This window comes from Lathyrus oleraceus, chromosome 5 (genome assembly GCF_024323335.1).
Source record: "Lathyrus oleraceus cultivar Zhongwan6 chromosome 5, CAAS_Psat_ZW6_1.0, whole genome shotgun sequence".
NCBI lineage: Eukaryota > Viridiplantae > Streptophyta > Magnoliopsida > Fabales > Fabaceae > Lathyrus > Lathyrus oleraceus.
The window spans coordinates 380,732,006-380,752,500 of record NC_066583.1 but is presented as its reverse complement, the minus strand read 5'-3'; the positions used below and the strand labels follow the sequence as shown (position 1 = coordinate 380,752,500).

General features: G+C 36.9%; 1 non-coding gene across 1 annotated transcript; it reads left to right on the top strand.

The window, feature by feature from the left end:
* Positions 1–3,111: 3,111 nt before the first annotated feature.
* Positions 3,112–3,218, top strand: LOC127088812 (small nucleolar RNA R71). The gene has a single exon (XR_007790628.1). It is a non-coding gene; the product is annotated as a small nucleolar RNA R71 (small nucleolar RNA).
* The last annotated feature ends 17,277 nt before the right edge of the window (positions 3,219–20,495 follow it).

The following is a 20,495-nucleotide window of genomic DNA, read 5'->3' as shown; positions in this document are numbered from 1 at the left end:
AGTTCTTTCTCGGTCGTGGCGTAATTCATTTGTGCTTCATCTAGAGTTCTACTTGCATAATATATGACATGAAGTTTTTTATCCTTTCGTGGTCCTAAAACAGCGCCTACGGCGTAGTCACTTGCGTCACACATTATTTCGAATGGTTCATTCCAATCCGGAGTCTGCATTATGGGCGCGGAGATCAATGCTTGTTTAAGTGTTTTAAATGCTTCTAAACATTTATTGTCGAAAATGAATTCAGCGTCTTTCATTAATAATCCAGTTAGAGGCTTAGTTATTTTAGAGAAATCTTTAATAAATCGCCGATAAAAACCGGCATGTCCTAAGAAGCTTCGTACTTCTCTCACAGTTTTCGGAGGTTGAAGGTTTTCGATTACTTCTATTTTGGCTTTGTCTACTTCAATTCCTCTATTTGATATGATGTGTCCTAAAACAATTCCTTCTTGTACCATAAAGTGACATTTTTCCCAATTAAGTACTAGGTTTACTTTTACACATCGTTCTAGAACTCTTTCTAGGTTTTCAAGGCATTCTTCAAAACTTTGTCCGCATACGGAAAAGTCATCCATAAAGACTTCCATGATGTTTTCGAGAAAATCGGCGAATATTGCCATCATGCACCTTTGGAAGGTTATAGGAGCATTGCACAAGCCAAACGGCATTCGTCGATAAGCGAAGGTACCAAAAGGACATGTGAACGTTGTCTTTTCTTGGTCGTCAGGATGAATTGGTATTCGAAAGAAGCTTGAGTAACCGTCCAGATAGCAGAAATGAGAATGCTTGGCTAATCATTCTAACATCTGGTCTATGAATGGTAAAGGAAAATGATCTTTTCGGGTTGCTTTGTTTAGCTTTCTATAATCAATGCACATTCTCCATCCCGATTCGATTCGTTTGGTTATAGTTTCTCCTTTTTCATTTTCGATAACTGTTATACCTCCTTTCTTTGGTACTACGTGTACAGGACTAACCCATTTGCTATCGGATATAGGATATATGATACCTGCCTCTAATAACTTCGTTACTTCCTTCTTCACTACCTCACTCAGGATCGGGTTTAATTTCCTCTGATGTTCCCTAGAAGTTTTACAGTCTTCTTCTAGCATGATGCGGTGCATACAAATAGAAGGACTTATCCCTTTAAGATCGGTGATGTTGTATCCTAGTGCGGTCGGATATTTTCTTAAGATATGTAGGAGTTTTTCAGTTTCGAGTTTTCCTAGGTCTGCATTGACTATCACGGGTCGTTCAAGTTCTGAGTCTAGGAATTCATATCTCAGATTTTTGGGAAGTGTTTTCAGGTCGAGGGTAGGTTTCTTAAGGCATTGCGTAGGATCCGATGTTACTGCTAAACATTGGTTCAGTCTGTCTTCTACACGACAGTCAGTCAATTCATCATTTTCTAATTTTGTTTCTTTTATGCATTCATCGATGATATCCATGAAGTAACATGTGTCTTCTATTGCAGGTGCTTTCAAAAATTTGGAAAGAATGAATTCAATTTTCTCTTCTCCTACTTCGAAAGTGAGTCGTCCTCGTTTTACGTCTATGATAGCACCGGCGGTTGCTAAGAATGGTCTTCCCAATATAATGGGGGTAACTTCATCTTCTCTTATGTCCATAATTATAAAATCGGTTGGAATGTAGAATTGACCTATGCGCACGGGAACGTTTTCAAGAATTCCTACGGGATATCTAACGGAACGATCTGCTAATTGCACAGACATTTTAGTTGGTCTTAATTCTCCCATTTCAAGTCTCTTGCATATGGACAAGGGCATAACACTGATACCGGCTCCAAAATCGCATAAAGCTTTGTCTATGACAAATTTTCCTATGTGACAGGGTATAGAGAAACTACCAGGATCTTTAAGTTTAGGAGGCATATTCTGGATTATAGCGCTACATTCAGCAGTGAGTGTAACGGTTTCGCTATCTTCAAGTTTCCTTTTATTAGAAAGAATTTCTTTTAAGAACTTAGCATATGAAGGCATCTGTGTAATAGCTTCTGTGAAAGGAATAGTGACGTTTAATTGTTTCAGTAGGTCAACAAATTTTTTAAATTGGCCCGCGTCTTTGGTTTTAATTAGCCTCTGAGGATAAGGGATAGGTGGTTTGTAAGGCGGTGGAGGTACATAAGGTTCTTTCTTTTCTACGGTTTCCTTATTACTCTCTTCCTTTTCCTTAGGTCTACCTTCTTCCTCAGTTGACTTTTTAGAGTTTTGGTTCTCAATCCTTGGGCCAGACGGTCCTTCTACCTCTGTTCCACTCCTTAATATAATTGCATGAGCGTGGCCTTTCGGGTTAGGTTAGGGTTGTCCAGGAAATGTACCAGTTAGGGCAGCAGTAGGCGCTTGTTGTTGAGCTACTTGTGAGATTTGTGTTTCCAGCATTTTGTTATGGGTAGCCAGGGCATCTACTTTACTTGCTAGTTGTTTAATTTGTTCGTTAGTGTGTACATTCTGGTTTAAGAAATCTTTATTGGTTTTCTGTTGAGAAGCTATGAAGTTCTCCATCATGATTTCCAAGTTGGATTTCCTAGGAACGTTATTGTTAGGTGTAGATGGGGTCGGCTTTTGATATCCAGGAGGTATAGTTGGGGCTTGACTGGGAGCTTGTCCTGGTGCGTATAAAGCATTGCTACTCTTATATGAAAAATTAGGATGGTTCTTCCAGTTTGAGTTATAGGTATGCGAGTAAGGATTTCCTTGAGCATAGTTCACCTGCTCTGCTTGGATTCCTGTTAGGAGTTGACAATCTGTAGGCGTGTGACCTTGGATTCCACAGACTTCGCAATTTTGAGTCACGGCAACCACGGTGGCTGGAGGTGATACATTTAAACTTTCAATTTTCTGGGCAAGAGCATCCACTTTTGCATTAACATGATCAAGGCTACTTATCTCGTACATGCCAGTTTTCATTTGAGGTTTTTCTACCATTGTTCGGTCGCTTCCCCACTGATAATGGTTTTGGGTCATGCTTTCTATAAGTTGATACGCGTCAGCGTAAGGTTTATCCATAAGCGCACCACCTGTGGCAGCGTCTATTGTTAATCTTGTGTTGTATAAGAGACCATTCTAGAAGGTATGGATTACTAACTATTCCTCTAAACCATGGTGTGGACAAAGTCTCATCATGTCATTGTATCTTTCCCATGCTTCGAAAAGAGACTCGTTATCTTTCTGTTTAAATCCATTTATCTGGGCTCTTAACATAGCTGTTTTGCTTGGAGGAAAATATCGGGCAAGAAAGAATTTCTTCAACTTATTCCATGTGGTGACTGAGTTGGAAGGAAGAGACTGAAGCCATCTTCTAGCTTTATCTCTTAATGAGAAAGGAAAGAGACGAAGTCGAATTACCTCTGAAGTGACACCATTAGCTTTAACAGTATTATCGTATTGAACAAATACGGATAAATGAAGGTTTAGATCCTCGGTAGGATTTCCAGTGAATTGATTCTGTTGCACTTCCTGTAACAGCGAAGGTTTAAGTTCGAAGTTGTTTGCTTCGATTGCGGGTGGAGCAATACTCAAATGCGGCTCGTCTTGTGATGGAGCGGCGTAATCTCGAAGAGCACGAGCTGGCTCTGCCATCTCGGGTATCGGCGAAGGAAGAAGATTTTTGAGATCAGGAATTTCGATTGGAGGAAGATTGTTTGTAGCACGATACTCCCGAATTCGTCGTAAGACTCGGAGATATCGTTCAACATCGTTGATTCGTAAGTAGTATGGTTCGCCTTGTGAGCGAGTGTGTGGCATACAAATCAACGAAAAACAAGAAGAAAAAAAATAAAAAATTGCCTTAGTCACTACAGCGTAAAAGAAGAGTTACGATATCGACTAAATAAAAGTCCCCGGCAACGGCGCCAAAAACTTGATCGCGACTTTATGAGTCTATTGGGGTATTAACTGCAAGTGCACAGTCTAATCGCGTAGTAATAAAAGATATCGATCCCACAGGGACTTAATGAATCGATATACCGTTTTTCTAGGGTTACTTCGTAAAGCTAAGGCGGATGATACTTTGATGATTAGGGGGAAAAAGTAAAACTAAAATTGGATCTAGATTAAATATCGAATAACGCGGATATCGGTATGTAGTTCGTCGTAATTAGGGAATCAAATCTTCGTTGGTTTCTTAGTTTTAAAATAAGTCCTTTCATTAGACACTATTGATTAAAAATCTTTTCTCAAACTCTCGCTCTGTTGAATAGACTATGATTTTACCTTAACGTACGCTCTCACTATTTAGTTAAAACTAAAATCACTTTTTGAAAACAATAGAATCTATAGAAACTCTTTTTATTAAAATACTAACCGTTTAAACACCCTCGTCTCAAACTCTCGCTCTGTTGACTCAAATTATATGATTAAACTTAAGTGCTTAACTCTCGTCCTCACATTTAATCTTTAAAAATACTTTTTGAAAATGATTAGAATTTAATTAACTCTAAAAATTGCTTTCGCCCTGATTTAAAGTTAACGTCCAATTTACACTGTCCAGTTAAAAGCTCAAACCATCGTTCTATTGATTTTAACTTCTTTACGTCTTTTACTCTCGTACAAAAACTTTGGTATTAATCCTGTAAATTGAGACCATAAAAAGAGTGACTATATCTTTAAATAAATTTAAACCAACTTAGTTTTGATTCCTTTATTCCGCTTACTTTACATACCGATACCTAAGTTTATTTAGCCGGACATGCTAAACAAGCCTAAACAATAATTATGCTTAAATACAGCCATGTCAGACAAACAGTATAGATAAACAGCAGTACAGAGCATATATAAATTAAAACAATAAATTAATGAACCTGTAATATTAATAGAAATCTTGATTGTTCCCTAGCTTCGATGCTTGAACACTCCACCACAAACTGGTTGGATTTGTTCTTCACAATCTTCGATCAGACAGTAAAATAAAGGCGAAGGAATAAAATACTATGATCTAACGTAAGGTTAGATCCAGTAAAAACTACACAATAGTTTCCGGTGTAGAAACTAGTGTGAAAGAAAATAAATTCAATGCTTTGGAAATTAACTAGAAAAGAAAAGGAAATAAAAATTGCTAAGAAAGTAGAGTGCTGGAAAATTAAAAAGCACGAAAAAATAATGCACGGTGCCGAAAACTGGAAAATTGAGAGAGCTGCAGGGTTCCACCATTGGATCTATTTATACCAATCCATCAAGTGACCGTTTCTTCCAAAGTCCTTCAGTAGGTTTTGTCACACGTCAACTGGTCAAGCGAAGAAAAAGGTGAACGTGCTTCTGTTACGCGTCAAAGCCAAAAATATAGGAATGGGAGTGTGACGCTCGTCACACCTTGTGTGGCGCTCGTAACACTTAGCAGGGGGGCGTGACGCTCGTCACACCTTGTGTGGCGGTCGTCACAGCATCACAGCGCCTCTCCTTGTAGTTGTGGGCTGGGCTTTAGTGGATTGTTTTTCATCCTCTTTTTGCACCTCCTTTTCTTTCTTTTTTTCACTTATGCTTCAAATAGTGTTACCTGAAATAAATAGAAGGAAAATACCAAGTAATATCGAATAATATGAAATAAATCGAATCAAATAATAATTTAATTTAATTAAATCGAGTCCAAAAATGTGATATTATTTCATGTTATCACCTACAGTAACAGGGAGAATAGCCTGATGGCAAATGTTACTAACAGAATACAACATCCAGTATGTCACACAAAAGGCCATAAAAGGGAGTGTGTTAGCAGATTATCTCGTACATCAGCCAACAAAAGATTATCACCCTATATGGTTTGACTTTCCTGACGAAGATATTATGGTAATAAGGGATTGCGAGACCCCAGGTCCCGATGAAGGACCTAAAACAGGATCACGACGGAAATTGATATTTGATGGTGCTCAAATGCAACCGGACATGGAATCGGAGCCGTCATAACCTCCCCAACAGGGTACCATATTCCTTTCACTGCTAGGTTATGCTTCACCTGTACGAACAACATGGTAGAGTATGAGGCGTGTATCCTAGGGATTGACGAAGTCATCGACTGAAGAATCAAGATTCTAAAGGTATATTGAGATTCAACTCTTGTCATCAATCAAATCAAGGGAGAATGTGGGACTCATAATGCTAAGTTAATCCAGTACCGAGACCACGTCTGGAAGATGATCACTTACTTTGACGAAATTACCTTCCATTATATTCCTTGAGAAGAGAATTAACTAGCGGATGCCTTGGCAACATTATCGTCCATGTTCAAGGTCAAGTGGTATAATGAGGCGCCAACTATAAGAATTCACCGATTGGATGAGCCTGCCTATTGCGTAGCCTAGAGGCAGAAGGAGATAATAAACCATGGTTTCATGCAATCAAACAATTCCTTCAGAAACAAGAATGTCCCGCAAACGCCTTAAGCGGTGATAAGAAGACACTCAAAAGATTGGCTTCCCAATTCCTCCTTAATGGGGAGGTGCTTTATAAGAGGAATCATGACATGGTCTTGCTCAGATGCTTGGACGGGTATGAGAAAGACATGCTTATCAAAGAAATTCATGAAGGATCCTTTGGAACTCATGCCAATGGGCATGCCATGGCTAAGAAAATTCTCTGGGCGGGATATTACTGGTTGACTATGGAGACCGACTATTTCAAGTACGTCAAGAAGTGTCAAAAGTACCAGATCTATGCAGATAAGATACATGTGCCACCTACTCCCTTAAATGTCCTGACTGCTCCATGGTCGTTTTCCATGTGGGGTATAGACATAATCGGGATGATTGAGCCCAAAGTTGCAAATGGACACCGATTCATTCTGGTTGCTATCGACTATTTCACCAAATCGGTGGAAGCTGATTCTTACACCAATTTGACAAGACAAGTGATTGCACGATTCATCAAGAAGGAAATAATCTATCAGTATGGGGTTCCTAACAAAATTATCACAGATAATGGGTTGAATTTAAACAATAAAGTGATGGATGAGTTATGCGAGAGCTTCAAAATTGAACACCATAATTCATCACCCTATCGATCAAAGATGAACGGTTCAGTAGAAGCGGCCAACAAGAATATCAAAAAGATTATCCAGAAGATGGTGAAGACCTACAAAGACTGGCATGATATGCTTCCTTTTGCACTACACGGTTACAAAACTTCCATCCGCACCTCAACAGGAGCAACTCCCTTCTCTCTAGTATATGGTACCGAAGTTGTACTCCCTATCGAAGTTGAAATCCCTTCACTAAGAGTCATGATGGAGACCAAACTAGATGAAGCGGAATGGGTGTAAGCCAGGTTCGACCAACTAAACCTCATAGAAGAGAAGCGCATGGTTGCAGTATGTCACAGGCAACTGTATCAACGAAGGCTCAAGAAAGCATTCGACAAGAAAGTCTGTCCTCGACACTTCAAAGAAGGTGATGTAGTACTCAGGAAAGTCCTACCCATCCATAAAGGTCCTCGTGGAAAACGGACCCCAAACTATGAGGGACCATATGCCGTGAAGAAGGCCTTCTTTGGAGGAGCTCTGATTCTCATGACTATGGACAGAGCTGAGTTACCACGAGTCATAAACTCAGATGCAGTCAAGAAATACTATGCATAGAAAAAGAGAATAAAAATCCCGCTAAGTCGAAAACCCTAAAGGGCGACTTAGGCAAAAATTAGGGCGTCCCAGTGGATTGAAAGCTTGAAAGAGAAATCCAGGCAAAAATTAGGGACTTGTATAATAATAAAACCCGATAAGTCGAAAACCCAAAAGGGAGGCTTAAGAGAAATAGGGTGTATCATCCCGGTGGACTAAGACTCGAAAAGAGCGGTCCAGGCAAAAGTTAGGGATATCCAAAAGGCATGTGACTGCATCATCTATTTCATCATACGAAAAGAATTCAGATGGGAGTAATCAATTCAACCATCACCGTCGGAAGCAAAGTATTATAACCTCGAAGATGTAGGGATAATAACATGTGTTAAATTCAATAGGGACATGAATAAATCTGTTTTTTATTGACATTTTTATGTCTTCTTAGACTTTCGGTAATCTCTCCTTACGGGAATTACCTCCTTATGTAATATTGCCCATTTACGGGCCAAATCTTAATTAATAAAATTTGTTTTCGAAATCTCTTACTTTGCTTTTCAAATTTTATGCTTGATTACAAAATGTTAATTATTTGTGAATAATGCATTGAAACGTTGGGCATACTAAAAAAGCTTGCAAGAGAAGACATATTTTACTTCGATTTTGAAAATGTCAAAGGGATCATATTCTTCTAACATCGCTTCTCAGGCAAAACACATGGTTCATAAATTAACAGTCACGCCAGTACAAAAGTTTCTTCCTATGTAAAAGAAAAGCACATTGCATATTCTCGGATATTAAGAACATCACGACCATTTCCATGGCCATAGCAAAATATCAAGGGGTCGGAGAGTCGGAACATCACGAAAACACCGTATCTCACAAAAACATACATTGCATTGACATATCATAAAAGAGGCGTTAGCCCAAAAAAATTGCATCATGCATCAAACATCAAACATATATCAATTCAAAATACACATACACATAAACATGCATACCTAATACATGGAATAAGATTTACGACCACTTTTAGAGGTTCAATCCTCAGCTATACCAATACATTTCCCCAAGCGGAGACACTTATTGGCCTTCCCCAGTAAGTAACACTCCCATAAGCACCTTTTTATTAAAGAACTTATCCAGCAAGCTCTCTCACTATGAGTCTTTAAAAGGAGTTTATCCAGTAGCCGGTCATCCTGAATGATCATTATCAACCAGTGAGCAGGTCTTCACCTCTCACATTCCCTAGCTCACTAACATATCCCACATGCGGGATACGTTCCAACAAGTCAGGGCTTCATCAATATAAAGGGTTTTATCAAGAGATTATGTCAATGGATGTTATCAAGGGGTTTATCAAGGATTCTACCAAGGGGTTTGTCAAGGATTTTTATCAAGGGTTTTATCAAGATTTTATGTCAAGGGATTTTATCAAGGGGATCCATTATGAGTGATCAAGGTATCACTAGGGTCCTACACGATTTTGAACCATGAAAATCATATGCAAGTCTCACCCGAAGGGGTTGAGACTAATTATCAGGGGTTTCACTAGGGGTTCCAACAAGTGTTTCGTTGAGAGATATTCTCAGGAGTTTAACTCCGATTTTTCATCAGAATTTATCCGAGGGGTTTTATCAAGTCTCTATTTAGGGTTTTATCAAATGGATTCTACTAAGGTTACACCAAACAACAACCGGAGGATCGTCAAACTCCTACCTAATTCCCGTAATATGAACGTACGAGCTTGGAAATCATACACAAGTTTCACCCAGACGGGCTGAAATTAACGAATAAGGCAGCACTAAGGTTCCACCATAAGATGGTTCAGATACTAACAGAGCTAAGGATTGTATAGTCCTTGCTCATTCCCAGGGTCTGCTAATTTCATGGTCAAAATTAGGATTCCTCTCTCTATATTTAATTATCTTATCCACGAGAAATTGAAGACTCATTGTCATCATCATCTCGGCCTGAGATGGTTAAATAGGGGCAGCTGTCGTACCCTAAATTTTGATCACCTCTTCTGTCTATTTTTCAGTTAACACAAGCATAGTCAGATATTCAACCTCAGGACCTAAAAAGTCAAGGGGAACCGTTTTGACTTCTTAGTTCCTCTTAGGAGTTGATTTTAGTTCAGAGGTATTATTTAGACTTTTCAAAATAATGTAGGATTATGCTAAAAAGGGGTTTATAACTATTAAAATTAATTTTTAGAAAAAAATAGATATGATTAGTAATTATCATAGTATATCTCATTAGATTATATTAGTTAAAAATATAAGTATTATATTAGGGTGTTAATTATTTAATAAAATTATAGATTAATAGTTTAGGAGGTTTTAAAAAAAAGATAGATTAAAAGTTTAGTTATTATTTGTTATGAAAATATTTTAGTTATCTCGGTATTTAAATTATTTGTTTAAGTATGTGGAAGTGCTATTTTATTTTGAATAAGTGTAATGGTTTAATGGAGGATAGTACATGGATAAGGGGTTATGAGGGTAAGAGGTCATAAGTTCAATTCCAAATTACTCACTTTTATAGTTTTTTCTTTCCTTTCTTGTTTTACTTTCACTAAACATTATTTTAAAATTTCATTTTTTTTTTACTTTTTATTTATTATTTTCGAATTTTTTATTAATTTATTTTTAATAAATATTATAATATTCATTTTTTATGTTTTTAATGAAAAAATCAAAATTAAAATATTTTCTTATCATTATTATTATTAATAGTCTATTTTATTATTTAAAATAAATTATTTAATTTTTTACTGAAATGCATAAAGCCATGAATCCATCCAGATTCATTGACTTGAGCGGTAAGAAAAAAGAGAAAATCAGGTCAAATTATATCTTTCTAAAAATAGATAATCTCATTTAATTCTTGACTTAATTCTTCATCTATAAATAGCACACATATTCACACTTTCCAATCATCCATAGTCTTATAAAGTCACTACTTCTAAAAGTTGTTACCGTCCCTGCAACCCAAATCCCAGTAGGCAATCCCTGCAACCAAGGAGGAATGAGAAGAGAAGTCAAAGGAGGGCAAGGACACAGAAAGTTGAAATCTTCCCTCGATAACTTAGAAAGTTGAAATCTTCCCTCGATAACTTTCAGGCTGGTAATTTTTTATCTTGTTATCCTTGATATTGGGTTGTGTTGTATAATATAGTTTTTTGTTACGTTGATGCATAATAACAAGTAGAAACTAAAAGTTATTTTATTTTATTTCTTTGTTCGAATCAGGTTTTGCAATAATTCAAGAAAATCAAACAAAACTAATATCCTTTAAAATTCTAACCATCTTGTTGATTCTTTCTTAACTTACAATAATCTAATCTTTTTGTAATTATATCTAAATAAATAGTGATTTTTTTTATCAAATTTCATTAGCAAAACCATAAATAATTTTTATATATATAAAAGTCTTTCGATCAAAATTTCACTCTTGACCAAAACAAAACCTGCTTTATATCATCGAGAGCACTTTCATCAAAACAAACAAACCCAGAGAGAGGAACATGCTCCATCCTCTTCTATTTGTTTATCTTTTTATTATTTAGAAAATCAAACGATCAAAATATAATGAAATAATTAAATTCTAAGTCGAATTGGTATTACTGTAGTGACTCCTCTTATCATCTATATTTCATGAACGTGAAAACTTCTCTTGTTACCAATACTATGTTTATTTATTTTATGTTATTTTAGTTCATTTATTTTAATAAAAAATATCGAAAACAATGAATATTTGATTAAAAAGTAATAAAAATACAAAATAGAATAAATCCTTAATTTACCTAATTACAAAAAAAAAATAATAAGTAATTAATGACGAACAATTTATGATTAATTAGGGTAAATAATATGAGTTTAATTAAGGGATAAATTATTCAATTAGGATAGTTTGCATGAGAATGATTAGAAATTAATTAGTTAGGATTAGAAGTTAAATAACTCATAAACAAACAATAAAAATAATCATATTAAAAGGGAAAAATCAATTTAAGTTTTTATCTTATTCTAAAAAAAACAATTAAAATCAATTAAAATCAACTTTACACACCTAAACTTCAAGTGATCTGCCCTTGTGTATCGGGGCATTTTCAAATCAAACATTCCCTCCCCCATATTATTAATGTTGGTTTATTAATTTAATTAACATTAGATTAGTGTAATTAAGTTAATAATTAAGGTTTTCAATATTTCAAGATTTTATTTATTTTTATAGTTTAATTTGTCTATTTTCTATTATTTAAAGAATTAAGAGAAAAAATATTTAATTGATTAGGGATTAATATAATAAAAAATTATGGTTAACTAATTGGATTTTTTTGGGGATAATTATGGGATAGAAATTTGGGGGGGAAATTAGGGATAATATGGGATAAGGTTATGGGATAAAATCCTAGTATTTTAAGGGATAAAAATTGATGGGAAAACTATGGGATAATTTAGGGATAACTTTGCGATAAATTTTGGAACAATAAATAGAGATAAATTTTTAGGGTTTTATGGATAAAAAATTAGGGATAAGGGATATAACACTCGGGTCTTTATAATCATCCTTTTAATTTTTTTCTTAAATAAACTAATGATTATATTTTTTGCAAATAATTAATTTGGATAATTTTAGGATAATATGGAATAATCTTATGGGATAAAATAACAATTTCAAGGGATAAAAATAAGGGATAAAAAAATAAGGGATAAAATTAAGGGTTATAAATATGAGATTAAACATGGGATAAAAGTCTAGGAATTTCAAGGGATAAAATTGGGATAAGAGTTATATCTAATATTCTAAAATTTATTTTCTTAAAATAAATTAAATATTATCTTCACAAACAATCATGGGATAAAATCAATCTAACACGCCTCAAATCATAAGTCCTCTGCCCAAGTGCATTGAGGCATTTTTCCAAAATCAATTATTTTTCCGCCCTCGATGCGTGAGAACTTTTTAAGGGATAAAAGCAACCAAACAACCAAAAATTTTAAGACGAACTACGGGGCTCTGATTCTTCATTAAATTTGAGGGTACGTAGGCATAGAGTTGTAAGACTCTAGCGAGTACAATAATCAAAAATATTTTTTTCTCAATTAATCAATTTTCTTTTAAATAATAAAATAATTTTCAATAAATAGATAAATAATTAACCAATAATACTCAATAAAGCAAATGTTTCTTAGAAACACACTAACCCTAGAATTAGACGAGGATCCGATTGAGTACAATAGAGGTAAGGGGTGCCTAACACCTTCCCCTTACTTAACTGACTCCCGAACCTAGCATTTTACCCTTAGTTAATAGGTTTTATCATTATTATCCTGTTCCTTAGGAACGAATAAAGAATGGTGGCGACTCTGTCATTTTTCCAGCCGTGACAGAGAGTATCAAAGAGTATCTGCTTGAGCCTCTAATTTTGTCTTTGCCTGTTGAAGGAAGACCCCTGATCATGTATTTGACTGTGCTTGATGAAAGTATGGGTTGTGTTCTGGGTCAGCAAGACGAAACTGGAAAGAAAGAATATGCAATTTACTACCTCAGTAAGAAGTTCACCGACTGTGAGACTTGGTGTTCTATGCTAGAAAAGACTTGTTGCGCATTGGCTTGGGTTGCTAAGCGTCTGCGTCAGTATATGTTGAATCATACTACTTGGTTGATATCCAAAATGGATCCAATCAAGTATGTATTTGAGAAACCTGCTTTAACTGGGAGGATTTCTCGTTGGCAGATGTTGTTATCCGAGTATGATATTGAATACCGATCTCAAAAAGCAATTAAAGGTAGTGTCTTGGCTGGCCATTTGGCTCATCAACCAATTGAAGACTATCAGTCGGTACAATGCAATTTTCCTCATGAAGAGATCTTATACTTGAAAAAGAAAGATTATGATGAATCATTGCTTGAAGAAGGGCCATAACCTAGTTCCCGTTGGGGCATGGTATTTGATGGAGTTGTTAATCAGTATGGTAATGGCATTGGGGCAGTGATTATTACTCCTCAAGGCACTCACTTTCCATTTACAGCTAGATTGACTTTCAAGTGTACGAACAATATGGCTGAGTATGAAGCTTGCATTATGGGGCTTGAAGATGCCATTGATCTCAGAATAAAATATCTCGACGTCTATGGAGATTCAACTTTGGTTGTGAATCAAATCAAAGGCGAATGGGAGACGAATCAACCCGGTTTGATACCATATAGAGATTATGCGAGGAGGATTTCCATTTTCTTTACAAAAGTTGAATTCCATCATATCCCTCGAGATGAAAACCGGATGGCAGATGCTTTTGCAACGTTGGCTTCAATCATTGTGGTGAAGTTTTGGAATGAAGTTCCCAATTTGACTGTGATGCGTATTGATAGGTCAGCTCATGTGTTTGCTGTTGAAGAGATCAAAGATGAGAAGCTGTGGTATTTTGATATAAAGTGTTTCCTCCAAAGCCATATTTACCCGTCTGGGGAATCTTTGAAAGATAAGAAGACTTTAAGGAGATTAGCTGGAAATTTCTACCTGAATGGTGATGTGTTGTACAAGAGAAACTTTGATATGGTTCTGCTCAGATGCGTGGATAGACACGAAGCAGACTTATTTATGACTGAAGTCCATGAGGGTTCCTTTGGTACTCATTCCAATGGACATGCTATGGTTAAGAAGATGTTGAGAGCAGGTTACTATTGGCTGACAATGGAATCTGACTGTTGCAAGTTTGTGAAGAAATGTCACAAGTGTCAAACTTATGCAGATAAGATTCATGTTCCTTCGACACTGTTGAATGTCATTTCCTCTCCATGGCCCTTCTCCATGTGGGAAATTGATATGATTGGTATGATTGAGCCTAAAGCTTCGAATGTACATCATTTCATTTTGGTGGCTATTGACTACTTCACAAAGTGGGTTGAAGCGGCATCGTATGCAAATGTAACCAAACAGGTCGTTGTAAGGTTTATCAAGAATCAGATCATATGTCGTTATGGTGTGCCAAGTAAGATCATTATTGATAATGGATCTAACTTGAACAATAATATGGTGGAAGCTCTTTGCGAAGACTTCAAGCTTGCACATCATAATTCTTCTCCTTACAGACCTAAGATGAATGGGGTTGTTGAAGCTGCGAATAAGAATATTAAGAAGATCATTCAGAAAATGGTTGTGATGTACAAGGATTGGCATGAGATGCTTCCATTTGCTTTACATGGGTATCGTACATCCATCTATACTGCAACAGGGGCCACCCCTTTCTCACTTGTTTATGGCATGGAAGTTGTGCTCCCAGTAGAGGTTGAGATCCCACCATTGCGTGTCTTGATGGAAGCCAAGTTGACAGAGGCTGAATGGTGTCAGACCAGATATGATCATCTGAATTTGATTGAAAAGAATAAATTAACTGCCATGTGGCATGGTCAGTTATATCAGCAAAGAATGAAGAAAGCTTTTGATAAGAAGGTCAGGCCTCGTGTACTCAGAGAAGGTGATCTTGTGCTAAAAAAGATTCTACTTTTCAAACCAGATGCTAGGGGCAAATTGACTCCTAATTATGAAGGCCCATATTGAAGGAGAATGGCGATCCAAAACGCAGCGGAATTTAAAATTTCTCCTTTAGTGATCCTTACGAATGGGCATGATCAGTGATAGAATTGTTACCTCTTGTGACGATTATAACCTTTGATGCAGATCTACGGAGCGATCACGAACGTTGAACGATGACAACGCCTCTACTCAGTCCACACGAACGGATTCCTTCAATCTCAGTGCTAGCTGCTATGAATGAAGGCTTTGAGTGTGAGAGAGAGAGAGAAACGAAATTGCAACTGCACAAATGCTTCTACACAAGGGTTCTATTTATAGAACCGCTTGTGTGGGCTGCAAGCTAAAAAGTCAACTCAAGTGTATGTGGCCCATATCTTATAATATGCCAAAATCACTTAAGCGCGTGGTATCTTACCATATTTCGTATTCTACTTAAGTACACCGTACCTTACGATGTTCTACAATTCACTTAAGGGCACCGTACATTACGGTATTCCTTAGTTACTCTATCTCTCATCAATCCGTCCTTTTGTGTGTGACCCTGTAGGTTTTTGCGGCATTGGCAATTATATTAAATCAAGTATTTAACATAATAAACAGTGAGCGGTATCTAGTAACACATCACTGCTACCTAAGACACGAAAATGTCATGTGATCTGACAAATATTTTTGTGATAATACTTATATGTACAATTACCCTTTTGCCCTTATGTCTATATTAAACACAAGGCATAGACCGTGTCATCCTTGTCCAGTTCAGTATTGGGCCCATAGACATTTATCCTGTTACGCAGGATGGGAAAATTCCATCTAGGTCACTCATGTCCCTTAGCACGCTTCGTGGAGTACCCATCAACTGTCTTTATGGTCATCCAATTATGGACAATGTTTGATCAGCAATAAGGCACTCGACTCTACATCTAGGGCCCATAGTCGTTTCAGGTTGAAGGGTGGTATACACCATTATCACCATGAGAATAACTTATGACACTTTGCATAACATTCTATATAGTATTCTCATAGCGGGTCAATCCAGTATAAATATTACTCTTAATATTCATACCTATGTTTAAGACTTGATAACTCCTTATCCATGATCCATGAGATGTGATCATCAATCTATATACATAATAGTCTTAATGCTTTAATGTTATCCCACTTCACAATAAAGCTCGACTATGGATACTTTAAGAATAGTGTCCTTATGTTTAATGTGATCTCATGATTAAGTCACACTTGATACATTAAACGGACTATCTATTCTAGGGACTTTATTAGACAAACATAATAAAGAAAAAGTCTTTTATTATTAATAAATAATTCGATACAAGTACCAAAAGTATTGGCCTCTAGGGCTTACACCAACACATATGTTGTTAAGAGAGCCTTTTCAGGAGGAGCTTTGATTCTTACAACTATGGATGGTGAAGAGTTCACTCATCCTGTGAATGTCGATGCAGTCAAGAAATGCTTCGCCTAAAAAGAAAAGAACAACTCGCTAAGTTGAAAACCTAAAAGGGCGACTTAGGAAAATATGAGTGTCTCGGTGGATTGAAAACTCGAAAGTGAGATCCAGGCAAAATTTAGAGACATAATACAGAAAATTTATCCCGATAAATTGAGTACCCTACTTTGGGGAAATTTATGCAAAAAAATTAGGGATTATGGCAAGTAACTGCGTCCTGTTGATTTCCAGTCCTGAGGACATTCTATAGTAAGACATTTGGTTCTAATTCGTCATTCTCAATCGAATCCAAGAGAATAGTGGATGTCAAAGTCGGTAGAAGGATTAGTGATCAATGTATTCAATGTAGCAGTTTTCCATGTAAATTACCATTCTTCAACTTTTGTAAAGATCTATGGAGTCTTGTCATTTACATACTACCATTCTATTAAATAAAGTTGAGTTTTTCATCCAATTGTTTCTATTCTTATTTATCTTTCAGCTAAATAGAATGAATTTTCATAATGATAATTTTGAAATTTTTGAATCAATAAAAATCAAAATCACGTTTCTTAAAATAATAAAAGCAATTTAAAAGAGCAATCGATTTCATTAAGGAATATCAGCAGCAGTCTGAAAATAGGTAAGTCCTAAAATGCGAAGCATTAGGTATTCCCCAAGCAGTTGGTTCAGTAATTCGGTTTCCCCAGCTAAGTTTTGTGATCGCCTCCCTAGCTGATTTGTAGGCACGTATTCTCAACGGTTTGCATAGATCCAGCGCATAAATTTATTCCCCTCAAGTCGCCAACAGAGCTCCCCCCTGAGCCTCTCCAGCACTGATTCTTGAGCAAGATTTTTGATCCTCTACAAGGTTGTCTCCCATTTGGTATGGTGTTGACCTAAATTTCCCCGTAGAATTGATGATTCAAATCCTCAGCAGATCTTTTCCCTTTCCCCAGTCAGGGTCGAGCCTTTGAGATGGATGATTTATGTTCATCCCTAACTCTTTTTCTCCAGTTGATGTTTCCATCCTGTCGAGATTAGCCGAGTGTTGTAGCGATGATTCAGATCAGTGACATTGGTATCCTTCGTGATTGTTATGCATTGTTATCGTAGTTGAGTCCTTATTTCTCCGATCCTCTGCTATGGTGATATCTTTCCCCCACGCAGATTTGGTGTGTATGTCCTCCCTCAATTGTAGAGTGTCAACCCTTTAATTAAAAAGAATTTAACCTTTCTCATTCCCCACTGAGTTATTTCCTCATGGATGGTTATTATTTCAGCTTCCTCCCCAGTCGATTATCTGGATGTAACCACTCCCCTTGAGTTATATCCTTATTGGGTCGAGTCTTTGATTGACCGTTTCTTTCTAGCTCCTACCTATTAGAAGTAATTCATATTTATTAGTTGTACTATTTTCTTAGCCCCTAAGTTTGTTAGAGGGTATTTTAGTATTTTATCCTATTCTAGTAACCCTAGTTTTAGCTTATAAATAGGGTGGCAATCATTGTAACTTTTATCATGTTTTGTAGCCGTCATTCTCTTAATATAATATTTCCATTCATCATTTATTCTACCTTTGCACCAACAATTGGTATCTAGAGCTCCGGTTCGGATTCATTGGGAAACACGGGAAACACGAGTGAACGTAAGGTCTTGTGTGTTTGATTTTGATTCTTATATTCGTGTTGAATCTTGAACAAAATCTGATCAGAATTTTAATTCTGTGGGTTGGGAAACACTGTGTGAGAAATCTGAGTGTACTGTGCAAGGTAGAAAGATGAACGGAAACGGCAACATGAACACCAAACTTCCAGTATTTGACGGTAAAAACTGGAATCGTTGGATGATCCAAATGCGTGTACTGTTCGGTGCTCAAGATGTTCTAGATCTTGTCACTGATGGTTATGTTCCGGTAGCAGCAGATGCGACGGATGAACAGAAAAACGCGCAGAAGGAAGTAAGGAAGAAGGATCAGAAAGCATTGTTCTTCATTCATCAATGTGTTGATGTAAATGTGTTTGAGAAGATTGCAGATTCAACGACAACAAAGGCTGCGTGGGACACACTGGTTAGATGTTATGGTGGTGACGCATCAGTGAAGAAGGTGAAGCTTCAGTCCTTGAGAAAGCAATATGAGAATCTCAACATGAAGAATAATGAGAAAGTTTCTGAATACATCTCCAGAGTGATTCTGATCACTAATGAGATGAAAGCGTGTGGAGAAACTCTTTCTGAAGAAACAATCATGGAGAAGGTATTGAGATCCCTTACCTGTCAATTTGATTACATTGTGGTAGCAATAGAACATTCCAAAGATCTGAGCACCATGAGAATTGAAGAGCTGCAGAGCAGTCTAGAAGCGCAAGAGTTGCGTTTGACTGAGAGAACTTCTGAAAGGGAAGTAGAGCAGCAGGCTCTGAAAGCAACTTCTGATAGGAGGTATCAGAAGCAGTCAGAAGCCAGGAAAAGATCTGATGGTGGTCAGAAGTCAGAAAGCTCAATCTCTGATAGATAAAAGAATGCTCAGAAGGGAAGAGAGAAGTATGACAAGAAGAAGATCCAATGTTACTGTTGTAAGAAGTTTGGTCACTTTGCTAGAGACTGTTGGTCAAACAAGGAGAGAAAATCAGAAGAAGCAAATATAGCCAGAAGTTCTGATGATGAATCTGTGCTATTGATGGCCTCTGAATCTGATGATATGGATCTGATAGACTGGTGGTATATGGACACTGGCTGTTCAAATCATCTTACTGGAAACAAGAAATGGCTGGTTGACTTTGACTCTGAAAAGAGGACAAAGATCAGATGTGCTGATGACAAATATCTTAATGCAGAAGGTATGGGAAATGTCAGAGTGATTCTGAACAATGGGGAAACAGCATTGATTCAGAACGTGCGGTATGTACCTGGCATCAGAAGCAATCTGATGAGTGTGGGACAATTAATTGAGAAAGGTTTTTCAGTTACCATGAAGGACAATCTTCTGAAGCTGCATGACTGCAATCAGAAGTTGATTATGGAGTCAGAACAGGGAAGGAATAGAACATTCAAGGTGAATGTCAGAACTGCAGACTCAGAATGTCTTAGTGCAACAAGTGCTGAGAAGGAGAGTGAGTTATGGCACAAAAGATTTGGTCATTTGAATTTCAGAAGCTTAAAACATCTGAATTCAAAAAAGTTGGTACATGGAATTCCTGCAATTAAGAAGCCTGAAAAGTCATGCAAAGTTTGCATGGAAGGAAAACAACCACGATTGCCATTTGCGTCAGAAACTGCTCCAAGAGCAAAACATGCCTTGGGAGTTGTACATTCTGATGTGTGTGGTCCATTTCCAGTAGCATCGATTGGAGGGAATAAATACTTTGTGTTATTTGTTGATGAATTCACAAGAATGACATGGGTATCCCTTATTAAGTTTAAACACGAGGTGTTTGATGAATTCAAGAAGTTTAGAATGAAGGCTGAGAATCAGAGTGGTCAGAAGTTGAAGATTCTTAGAACTGACGGTGGAGGTGAGTATAAATCCAAAGAGTTCCAGAAGTTCTGTGAGGAGAATGGAATTGAGCATGAGGTTACTGCTCCTTATACCCCTCAACACAATGGTCTTGTTGAAAGAAGAAACCGCACTTTGCTTGATATGGTGAGAAGCATGCTAAAGGAGAAGAAACTTCCTCAGAAGCTCTGGGGAGAAGCTGTTGCCACTGCAACGTATGTACTCAACCGATGTCCTACGAAGAAGTTGAAGGAAATAGTTCCAATACAGAAGTGGACTGGAGATAAGCAAAGTGTTAGTCATCTGAAGGTGTTTGGTTCTGTTTGCTATAAACATGTTCCAGAAGCCAGAAGACAGAAGCTGGATGATAGAAGCAAAGTGATGATTCTGATAGGGTGCCACAGTACAGGTGCATACAAGCTCTATTGTCCAGAAACCAACAAAATTGAATT